At 39.2% G+C, this 10,438-nt stretch overlaps 1 long non-coding RNA gene across 1 annotated transcript; it reads left to right on the forward strand.

Moving 5' to 3' along the window:
* The first annotated feature begins 847 nt into the window (after positions 1–847).
* Positions 848–10,066, forward strand: LOC131382513 (uncharacterized). The gene is made up of 3 exons (XR_009212049.1): positions 848–972; positions 1,513–1,589; positions 9,391–10,066. It is a non-coding gene; the product is annotated as an uncharacterized LOC131382513 (long non-coding RNA).
* The last annotated feature ends 372 nt before the right edge of the window (positions 10,067–10,438 follow it).

A 10,438-nucleotide genomic window follows, 5' to 3' on the forward strand; every position in this document is an offset into this window, starting at 1 on the left:
GTGTTCCTTGATTATTAGGGTGTTCAATTTGTGTTCCTAGCCACAGTGAAAGTGTTTGGACATAACTTTTGTCTTATTTGGTTTTCTCTTTGTATGGTAACCACCGGTCTCAGTTTGCCCAGGACTGAGGGGTTTCCCAGGACATGAGATTTTTCAGTACCAAAACTGGGGCAGCCCCAAGCAAATTGGGATGGTTGATCACTCTGCATTCCTACCTAAGACAATGTTTTACTTGTAGCAGGTGCTTAAGGAATTTTTAATCAGTTTGAATGTAAGTTCCAGGCAACATTATGCACACACAAATATTTTCTGTATAAACTTGAATCTACAAACCTACTTTCATAGTGGGATAATTTTGAAAATAGTGAAGTCTCTTTTCCAGTGTTGATATGGCAACTGACATATTTAAATAAATCCCCTTTTGGACAGATAACATACCCTGGCATTAAAGACAGGTTTTCCTTTTCTCATTTTACAGCACTGATATTAACTTCCCATAATGGTTTAATCATCCTTTGGAGGAAATGTAAACTTTTAAAAACTCTTGTCCAAATTCTGAATCCTAAAATCCCAGGTACTATATTTACTTTCCGAGTTTCTTCTACCCTTAGAAAACTACTAGATTACCATGAGTTATCTCTGCAATATGAGTTATTTCTGCAAGTTGAAACCAAGTACTTTGCTAATTGCTCAGGACTGAGATTTCCTTCTCTCAGAAAAATCCTAGCCAATAGAACATGGGGTTGAAGCAACTTGTCATTTTGACATCACAGGCTTAATTCTCACTACCCCTAGCAACCAATATGCAAGCATAGCAACAGCAGCTGGTGCACCGGAACAGCATTGTTTAAAATAAACACTCTTCCCAGTTGGCATTTGCAAGTGATCTTTTTCTTTCCATCGTTTAAAATATAAGTGTGAACATATCTTAAGAAAATGTAAAACAAATGAAAATGAAAACTACTTGGAAAGGTATGCAAGAGAAGAAGAATCATGAGAAAAATGCTAACTTCCAATACGGATTTATGCTTTGCCCTTTACCATCACCAGAAATTTCAGTCTCAGATATACTGAAGTTTTTTTCCCTAGGGGTTCCTGTATTAGTCCGTTCTCATACTGCTATAAAAACATACCTGGGACTGGGTCATTTATAAAGAAAAGAGGTTTAATTGACTTACAGCTTCACATGACTGGGGAGGCCCCAGAAAACTTACAAACATGATGGAAGGCAAAGGGGAAGCAAGGCACATCTTACACAGCAACAGGAGAGAGAGACTGAAAGGGAAAGTGCCACACTTTTAAACCATCAGATCTCATGAGAACGCACTCACTATCACGAGAACAGGAAAGGGGAAATCCACCCCAATAATCTAATCACCTCCCATTAGGCCCCTCTTCTGACATGTGGGGATTACAATTCAAGTTGAGATTTGGGTGGGGACACAGAGTCAAATCATGTCAGTTCCCAAACGTGAGAATTCTATGACCTCCTAAAAAACTCATCCTATGTAGTTTCACTCCTCAAGTGTTTGAAGAGTGCACACCATGTTCCAGGAGCCACAGGATGCCAGGATGGAAGAAAAAAAGTCGTAAGTATATAAACAACTCCAAAAATACAGAGGAGCTATGTAGAGTAACAGGAGCATGGTTTCTGGAGCCAGACTAACCAGGTTTGAACTATGGCTTAGCCACTTAGTAGTGGTGTGACTTTGTAAGCCACTTAGCCCTTCTGTTTTTAATTTCCTCACCTGCAAAATGGGGTAATAGTGACACTTCCAAAAGTTGATATGAGGCTTAAGTGTGTTAATTATGAAAAGTGCTTAGAATAGGGTCTGACACATATCAAGTGCTATATATATATATATATACACACACACATATATGTACTATGTACTATCAATATGTGCTATTAATTTTATTAGTGGTACTACATAATAGTACATTACATAATTAGCACATTATTAGCAGTACATATTATTAATATGTACCGTTAATTTTAAGATAGAATGTGACAGGTGACATAAGGCAGGTTAAGAAAACATCATGGATATTTAAGAAAGAGCATATCTCACAAAATCTGGAAAAACTTTGAGGAGGAGGTGATTTGGTTTTTCCATTGAGTATGATAAGGACAATGAGAAGTGTAAGCGAATTAACCCCACAGAGGGAGAGAGGAGGAATTATGGCTTGAGAAAGAAGACAGAGGGGGCATAAAAGAGCAGGAAGGGAGCCATGGGGCATTATCAGATAAAGTGGCTCCACACTGCCTCTTTCAGAATAAGCAGGACTTTGTAAGGCCTGAAGATGAAAACGGGCCATTATAGTTGGTGCAAAAGCTCTGAATTTTGATGTTAACTCCGTGTGTTCAGAAAATGTTAAGAGTTCAGTTCTAGCCAAATGTTAATTGCAGGGAGTTGTGGGTTAAGTGAAGTGGGTGCAGGAGAGGAGCAGAAGAGGGAGCTGGAAAAATTCACCAATACCACGCTAAGGGACTCAGCTTTATTATGTAGGCTGGTGCTTTTCGAACGTAGCAGCCATTCTCCTTGAAGTCTCTGCCTTAGAACCTATTGAAGTGTTGTTTAAAAATGCAGATTTCTGCTTGAGAACAGGAATTACAGATGAGTCTGGGCAACATAGTGAGATCTCATCTCTAAAAAAAAAAAAAAACCTTTTTAAAAATTAGCTGGGTGTGGTGGTACTTGCCTGTAGTCCCATCTACTTGGTAGACTAAGATAGGAGGATTCCTTGAGTCCAGGAGTTTGAGGCTGCAGTGAGCTATGATTATGCCACTTGCACTCCAGCCTGGGTGACAGAGTGAGACCCTATCTCAAAAAAAAAAAAAAAAAAAGCAGCTTTCCCAGGGAGCCAGAATATTGAGATTAAATTGAGAGGGATACAGACAAAGGAGGCAAATAGAGGTAATAGAGGTGCCTCAGGGAAAGAGGACACTCCACAGTCACCTTCTGAGGCCCCTGCTTCTAACCTCTACCTCCCCAAGGTCTTGCTTTACTATGCAGTACGAGGGAATGACATAGCCAGACAGGACAATTTATAGTCTCCTACTGTCCCCCATGGATTGGCAATTATCACAGGAATGCCTAAGTGTATTTTTGAACCTTCTTTGAGGTCCAATGTGTGGGACCTCACTCCCCCACAAGGTAGACAAGGCTACATCAGGGAAGAAACCAGCCCATGGCCATTTGTGGGCATCAGAAATACATTCTGGAAGATCAGGAGTGGCCTGCAGACAGTGTGGGATCATTGTGAGGATCCTTGCTCCACACCAGAGCAACCCGTCCAGACAGCCAGAAAGTAATGCAATGGCAACAGAAGCCCTCACAAAGATGTTGAAAATATAAGCTGCAGAGCCAGGGAAATGAGAAACACATATTTTTCTTTTTTTACCTTCTGGCAACAAATCTAAACGATCTTTCTCTTTGGTATAGTAAATGCCTACATGGAGCTGTCACCTTGGTTTTATGGGTGTCCCTTCAAATTCTACCCTTTGCTTTGATTTTTTTGTTGTTGTTATATTCAAAGAGCCATCTATATCCTTTTCTTAATTTGATAGAACAGAGGCTGGGTCTGTTGTAAATTCCATTACTCAAACCAGCACCTGTATAGGCTTCCTATTCACATTCACATGGGTAACAGGATAAAACAGTCCCTGTTGAAGCTCATACTTTTAGAGATAAAGGGCACTTGAATGATTGAAACATAAGGGATGCATCTTCCTGTGCAGACTAATTTGACAGTTTTGAGAGAGCAAAGTATGCACACCCATACACTCAGTCAGCCAAATAATCTTGTTTGTAAAATCAATAAATAATTCAGTAAACCATATGTTTTAAAATTAAATAATGATTTAATGCTCTTTCTGCTGGAAGGCTTGGAAAGTTTCTGACTCATTATAAAGCTTTGAGAATTTGTATTATGAGAAGGTAAAGCCTAGAACTTTCAACAAAGAGTTTTTTGTTGAAGACACTCATGCGCTGAATGGTGAAGCAAAAGGTACAGAGAGGAGAGGCTTTACAAAGATGCAAGAGGGCTGGAGCAGGTGAACTGGGGCCAAAAACAAAAAACCCTCCAAATGAACTTTCACAAAATGTCCATCTAGCTTAATTCCAGAAAAGATGTGGCATGAACCAACGATGTTTATTTTTAAAAATTTGAAACTTTTTGTTTTATTTTCTATGCTTCCAGTCCCCTTTACTATTTCTGATGCTTGCCTTGCAATGTTATTGCTCCTTTACAAACACTTCTACATTGTTCTTCATGGAGGCTTCTGCAGCACTTGGCTTTGTGTGTGAAGTGTTTGAGTGGCTTCAGGTACAGATCTGATCTGCAAAACTAGGACTGAGAGCTCTGCAGTCAATACAAGAGTGTCCATGTATTATATTATTCTGTCAGCATCTAACTTAAAGGGCCCTTAATAAATGCTCCAAACATAAGCTATCAGAGTGGTCAAGTTTGGTAATGTGAAGAAATCAGCAACACACGTTTTTCTTTTTAATCTGTAAGTTGTGTGCTGAATTGTGTGTAGTACTACAAAGATGCTGGGGGAGCCCGTAGGTGACATGTATGATTTGCTGCAAGAAATTTCACTATTAACAATGATTCTAGGTCTAAGTTAATTTGTGATAAAAGTCACCTATGGCAAAAGCAAGAGAGAAGTTGCAGGGAGTAGTTTGGGAAGTGGTAAGGTGAGCAAAGGCAGGAATCTTCTAGACACCAGGAATGTAAATTGGGGGAAGAAAAATATTCCAAATTTTCTAGTCATTGAGGAACCACCAACAGCACTAATTATGAATCAGCTATGTGAGCTGTAGAATGGTCTTTTCTGTGTTTGTTTGTTCATCCATTCGATAAATATATACTGGGGGTGGCCATGTGCCAGGCACTCTCTGGACACTAGGATACATCAGTGAACAAACAGAGCAAAGTCCCTACCTTCATAGAGCTTGCTTACATTCTAGTGAGCAGAAGACTGGCACCACACAAATAGACAAATATCTCATGATGTGTCAGATGGGGATGCATACTCTGAGGAAAAATACAGTATGTTGAGCCAGAAAGCTTGGTGGGTGGGGATGGGGCTGCTGATTTACAAAGGATGGTCAGAGAAAGTCTTTCTGACAGATGTCATTTGAGCAAAGCCCTGGTGGAGTGACAGGCTAAGGGTGCAGCAACTAGGGGGAAGATTGTTCTAGGTATAGGGAAGTCGAAAGACCTCAGGGTGACCCTAAGTTGATTGGAACTTACAAATCCTGCCCTTTTCTGATTGACAGTGTATTAGTGGCATCTGGAATACAGAAGCAAACTTGTAAAAGAAAACTGGGCTTTCTTTGACAGTGGTGTGTCTGCATATCTTTTTTCAAAAAAACATTTTACCATCATCATTGCTTAGGAAGGCAGTACAGCACATTAGAAGAGCTAGGCCTTTGGCATCCCACACTCCTGAGTACAGATTCTGGTCCCAGCTCTATTGACTGTGGTAGGCTGTGCAGTGACTCACCCTCCCTGAAAAATGAGGATAGCAATGCCTGTCTTAAAGTACCAAGTGCAACTGTTAGTGGAAATATAAATTGGTATAACCATTATAGAAAACAGCATGGAGGTTCCTGGAAAAATTAAAAATAGAACTATCATATGACCCATCAGTCCCACTTCTGGGTTTATATCCATAGCAAACGAAATCAGTGTGTCAAAGAGGTATCTGCACTCTCATGTTCACTGCAGCATTATTTGCAACAGCCACACTATGGAAGTACCTAAGAGTCCATCAATGGATAAATGGATAAAGAGAAGGTGATTATGTACATACACACACACACACACACACACGCGCGCACACACACACACACACACACACAATGGAATATTACTCAGCCTTAAAAAAGGAAGTCATACCACTTACACCAACAATGGATCAACCTGCAGAACAATTATGCTAAGTGAAATAAGCCGGATACAGAAAGACAAGGCATGATCTCATTTACACATAACATCTAAAAAAAATCAAACCCATAGAGGCAGACAGTAAAATCATAGTTGCCAGGGGCTAGGGAGTGAAGGAAATAGGAAGATATTAGTCAAAGAGTATAAATATTTAGTTTATAAGATAATAAATTATAGGTATCTAATGTACAGCAAAGTAACTGTGGTTAATAATACTGTATTGTTTACCTGAAATTTGATGAGAGAACAGATTTTTTTTTTTCTTTTTGAGACAGTTTCGTTCTTGTTGCCCAGGCTGGAGTGCAATGGTGCGATCTCGGCTCACTGCAACCGCCTTCTCCCGGGTTCAAGCAATTCTGCCTCAGCTTCCCGAGTAGCTAGGATTACAGGTATCCCCCACCATGCCCAGCTAAGTTTTTGTATCTTTAGTAGAGACGGGGTTTCACCATGTTGGCCAGGCTGGTCTTGAACTCCTGACCTCAGGGGATCTGCCTGCCTCAGCCTCCCAAAACGCTGGGATTATAGGTGTGAGCCACCACACCCAGCCTGAGAAAGCAGATTTTAAATGTCCTTACCACACATACATACAAATACACAAAATGGTAACTATGGGTGGTAATGTGTTAATTAACTTGACTGCAGTAATTGGTACACAATATATATGTATATCAAATCACCATGTTGTACACCTTAAATATATGCAATTTTTATTTGTCAATTAAATGTATTAAAATAAGAAAGTACTCCCTCTATAGGTTCTGGGGTACTTGGGAAATTCAGAGCAAATTCTGCTACATGGAGAATAGTCTTAAATCTATTCTTTATGTTCACATGTGAAATAATTTTGGCTCAAATATTTTCACAAGTAAACATATTTTACTTCCCAAAAAAAAAAAAAGAGCAGCAAGCATAATCCCTGACTCCTCAAATTTTGGTTGTTTTCCTCTTTCCTCCTCTCTCGGGAATGACATTATTTATTACTGGAAATTAAGGTTTGAGGCAATGAAACCTAACTGCGCATCCTAGTGCAAAAAATGAACACTGATAATCTCTGAAGTTTCTACTCTCGTTTCCTCTTTACATTTAACCTTCATTTTACTTCGTTCTCCTGTATCATTGACATATATGTGTACATTATTAATTATACATTAAGACAGACTAAATACAAGTGAATTCAATTCAAAAAATTTATGGAACATCCATTATGTAGGATATCATGCAATAAATACAAAGGTCAACATCAACCACATCTGTCTGCAAGTTTACAGTCTAGAAGAAAACACATAAGCATATATAGTTCTAACACAGGGCAGGGGCAACATGAACAGACATCTATATAGTAAATGCCACAAGGGCTGGCAGGAGTTAAAGCACTATTTCTCAGAGCCTGAGAGATGGGACCTGGAAGCAGGCCATGCTTGATGGGAGGAAGGACTCCATAGGTGGATATGTAAGCAGGGATGAGAGAGGATGCTGCTGGAGGCAGAAAGAAAACATGAAGGAGCCTGAGGAAGAATGTGAGGGAGGCAAGAGAGTAGAGAGTGCTGAGAATAATATTTTAAGATGGGCAAATCTTATTATTGATTGATTGATTGATTTTTGTGAGACGGAGTCTTGCTCTGTCACCCAGGCTGGAGTGCAATAGCGTGATCTCGGCTCACTGCAACCTCCACCTCCCAGGTTCAAGTGATTTTCCTGCATCAGCCTCCCTAGTAGCTGGGACTACAGGGGCACACCACCACGCCTGGTTAGTTGTTTTTTTTTTTTTTTATTTTTAATAGAGAGAGAATTTCACCATATTGGCCAGGCTGGTCTCGAACTCCTGACCTCATGATCCGTCCACCTCAGCCTCCCAAAGTGCTGGGATTATTAAATGAGAAGAGCAATTCTGGGGAATGTTGTAAACTTCTTTAATGGACTCTTCTTTTATGTGAGGTTTGACCTTTATATTGAATCATTTAGGCTAATATGCTGTCGGATACATGTCATTTCTATCTGCAAAGCCTAAATTTGGGTCAGTTGATAAGAAAAAATTGTAATGAGGTAAGGACTCAGGAGAAAACTGCCTTTCCCTTTCGGGTAATGATCTGGTTCTGATCCACTCTAAGATGCTTATGAAGAGTATTCCTAATTCTTATGAGCCAGTCAGACACAGGTGTGAAACATCGATGGAGACTGAGTAGTTCAAGTTGCAAGTAGAGATTTATTGCCAACCCAGCCCTTCAGTGTAGTTTAAGACTCTAAAATCTACTTCATCATTCTCTGAGAAAAGACAAAAACTTGGTCTCTCTCATTTACTTTTTCCCTTCTCTGAAAAGTCCAATCTTGATTCTATATGGAGATTTTAAAATGTTTTGAAGGAGGGAATCTGAGTCACAGAAAAGTAACTGTAAATACACTTGGCAGGATTTGAATAATTTTTCAACTTTCTGCATTTCAACTGTCTGCATATGCAGACAATAGCCAAATAAAATTACAAATCATGGTGTGCCACTTGAGAGTTTTGTTGAAAGAAAAACGTCATCTCAAATCTCAGCCAAAAGGTGGGCTATAAATAAATACTCATATATTCTTAAGTTACATTTTCCAAAGTTGTTTCACTATACAAAGGTGAATATTTTTAAAGCATCTCGTTAGCAGTTCCAGCTTGTGAGAGCTTATTGAGAACCCCAAATCAACTTGATTATATTAGTATTTGTCATTTGCTATTGAGGCAGAGATGTAACCACATAGACATTCTGCTACTATTAAATAGTAAGATGAAAATAATCCACATTTTTCTTATCCTGCTAAAACAAATATTTGTAAGTTTCAGAAGCAGGCCACTTGCCCTAGCACATGAAGCCATCATACTAGAATAGCAGTTTCCAAAGATCCAAATGAGCAACTAATCCAACCTCCTTATCATGTCTGTGTAGAAGCAGAATCCTAGAGTGGTTAACTTGTCCATGCTGTCCAGCACAGGCACTCCATTCAAGATGGATAGTCACATAGCACCTAAGACATGGTACTCACAGATTACTGTCTTTGGACAGTATTGGGAACCATAATAATCTTGCCCTATAGTATCTGGCCTGGATTTCTAGCATGAATCTAACACTAATTTGTGGGCCCCTTGGTTCTTGGAAGTCCCCTAAGTTTCTTTAATTTTCTTCTAAAGAAAAAAATTATCTGAAAGTCGTGTGTGCTCTGTTTCCCCTTCCCTTCCACCTCCGAGAGAGAGAATTATTTTTTGCCCTATAACTATTGAGTTAAACTGTCTGAAAGACATCCTGAGAATAATAGGCTTTTAAGCTCCAGCAGCTAATTTGATATCAGGACAATAAACAGAGGAAAGGAAGTATAGAGGAAAGACTTATGCCTCCTATTTGTCTGAGATTCCTTTTGCATTAACCACCTGTTCTTTGGCTCATTTATAATTCTTCCTGACAGATTGCTACTTGGCATTGTTAATAGTGACCTATCAGAATTGCGGTGTAGCTTCAGGCCACAGATTGGAGCAGGTGAAGACAAGAGCAAGAAACAAAATTGTGACCTCCGTACCACCTTCTCACCCCTATACCACCTTCGTGCCTCTATACAAACACTGATGCTCCTCAAGATGAATAAATGGAGCAAACTTGGTGGCCTGCATAAGTTCACAAATGCCTCAAGGACACTTTTCCTTGGGCTGACCAGCCCTTTTTGAAAATAGATGTTTTCCCTTCAGATTTGGTACCCATATCCACATGGGAACATGGCTGGGAAGATCTTGGGCCATTCTTTAGAGGACATAGTGAATATTCAAACAAAGAACTTCAAAGATAATGCTAGAATTTTGTTCTAGCATCTCTATTGCATCCATTTACCATAGGTAATGTATGCAAATATCAAAACAGCCAACCAAATTGAAAAAATTGTTTTAATTATTGGTTATCATGTGACCCTGATGAAATGTTGCTTAACAACTATTATTTTTAATCTACACAAAGTAATGTTGATCACGGACATCATTATATGGTGTTGAGATGACCATCAGATGACATGGTCATTGTGAAGATGCCCCATATTGACAATCAACTCCAGAAAAAATACAAGGGGTAGCTATAAACAGGATGAGAAAAATCTGCCCAGCCCAAGAAAGACTAGTGCTTTTAGAATAGAAGCCCTATATACATCCCATGATTCTCTAAAACAAAACCAAAAAAGTATGATGCCAATATCCAGAAATCTTTGTACGTTTTATGATGATATATTAAAAATAAATTGAAAATAAAGCAAAACTGAAATATGCATAATGTAGTATGGAAACCGATCACATATTAAAATTATTTTAGTTATTTAACTAGCATGCACATTCCAGTCATTGCTGCAAGCACTTGACAATCACTAACCTCTCAGTCCTGATGACATTCTTATGAGGGATGTACTACCTTGAATGCTGAGTTCTACTTTCTGGGTTCCCCTCCTCTCCTAGATCTCAGCAAAGTAATTGCTCCCT

This window comes from Hylobates moloch, unplaced genomic scaffold (genome assembly GCF_009828535.3).
Source record: "Hylobates moloch isolate HMO894 unplaced genomic scaffold, HMol_V3 SCAFFOLD_35, whole genome shotgun sequence".
Taxonomy (NCBI): Eukaryota; Metazoa; Chordata; class Mammalia; order Primates; family Hylobatidae; genus Hylobates; species Hylobates moloch.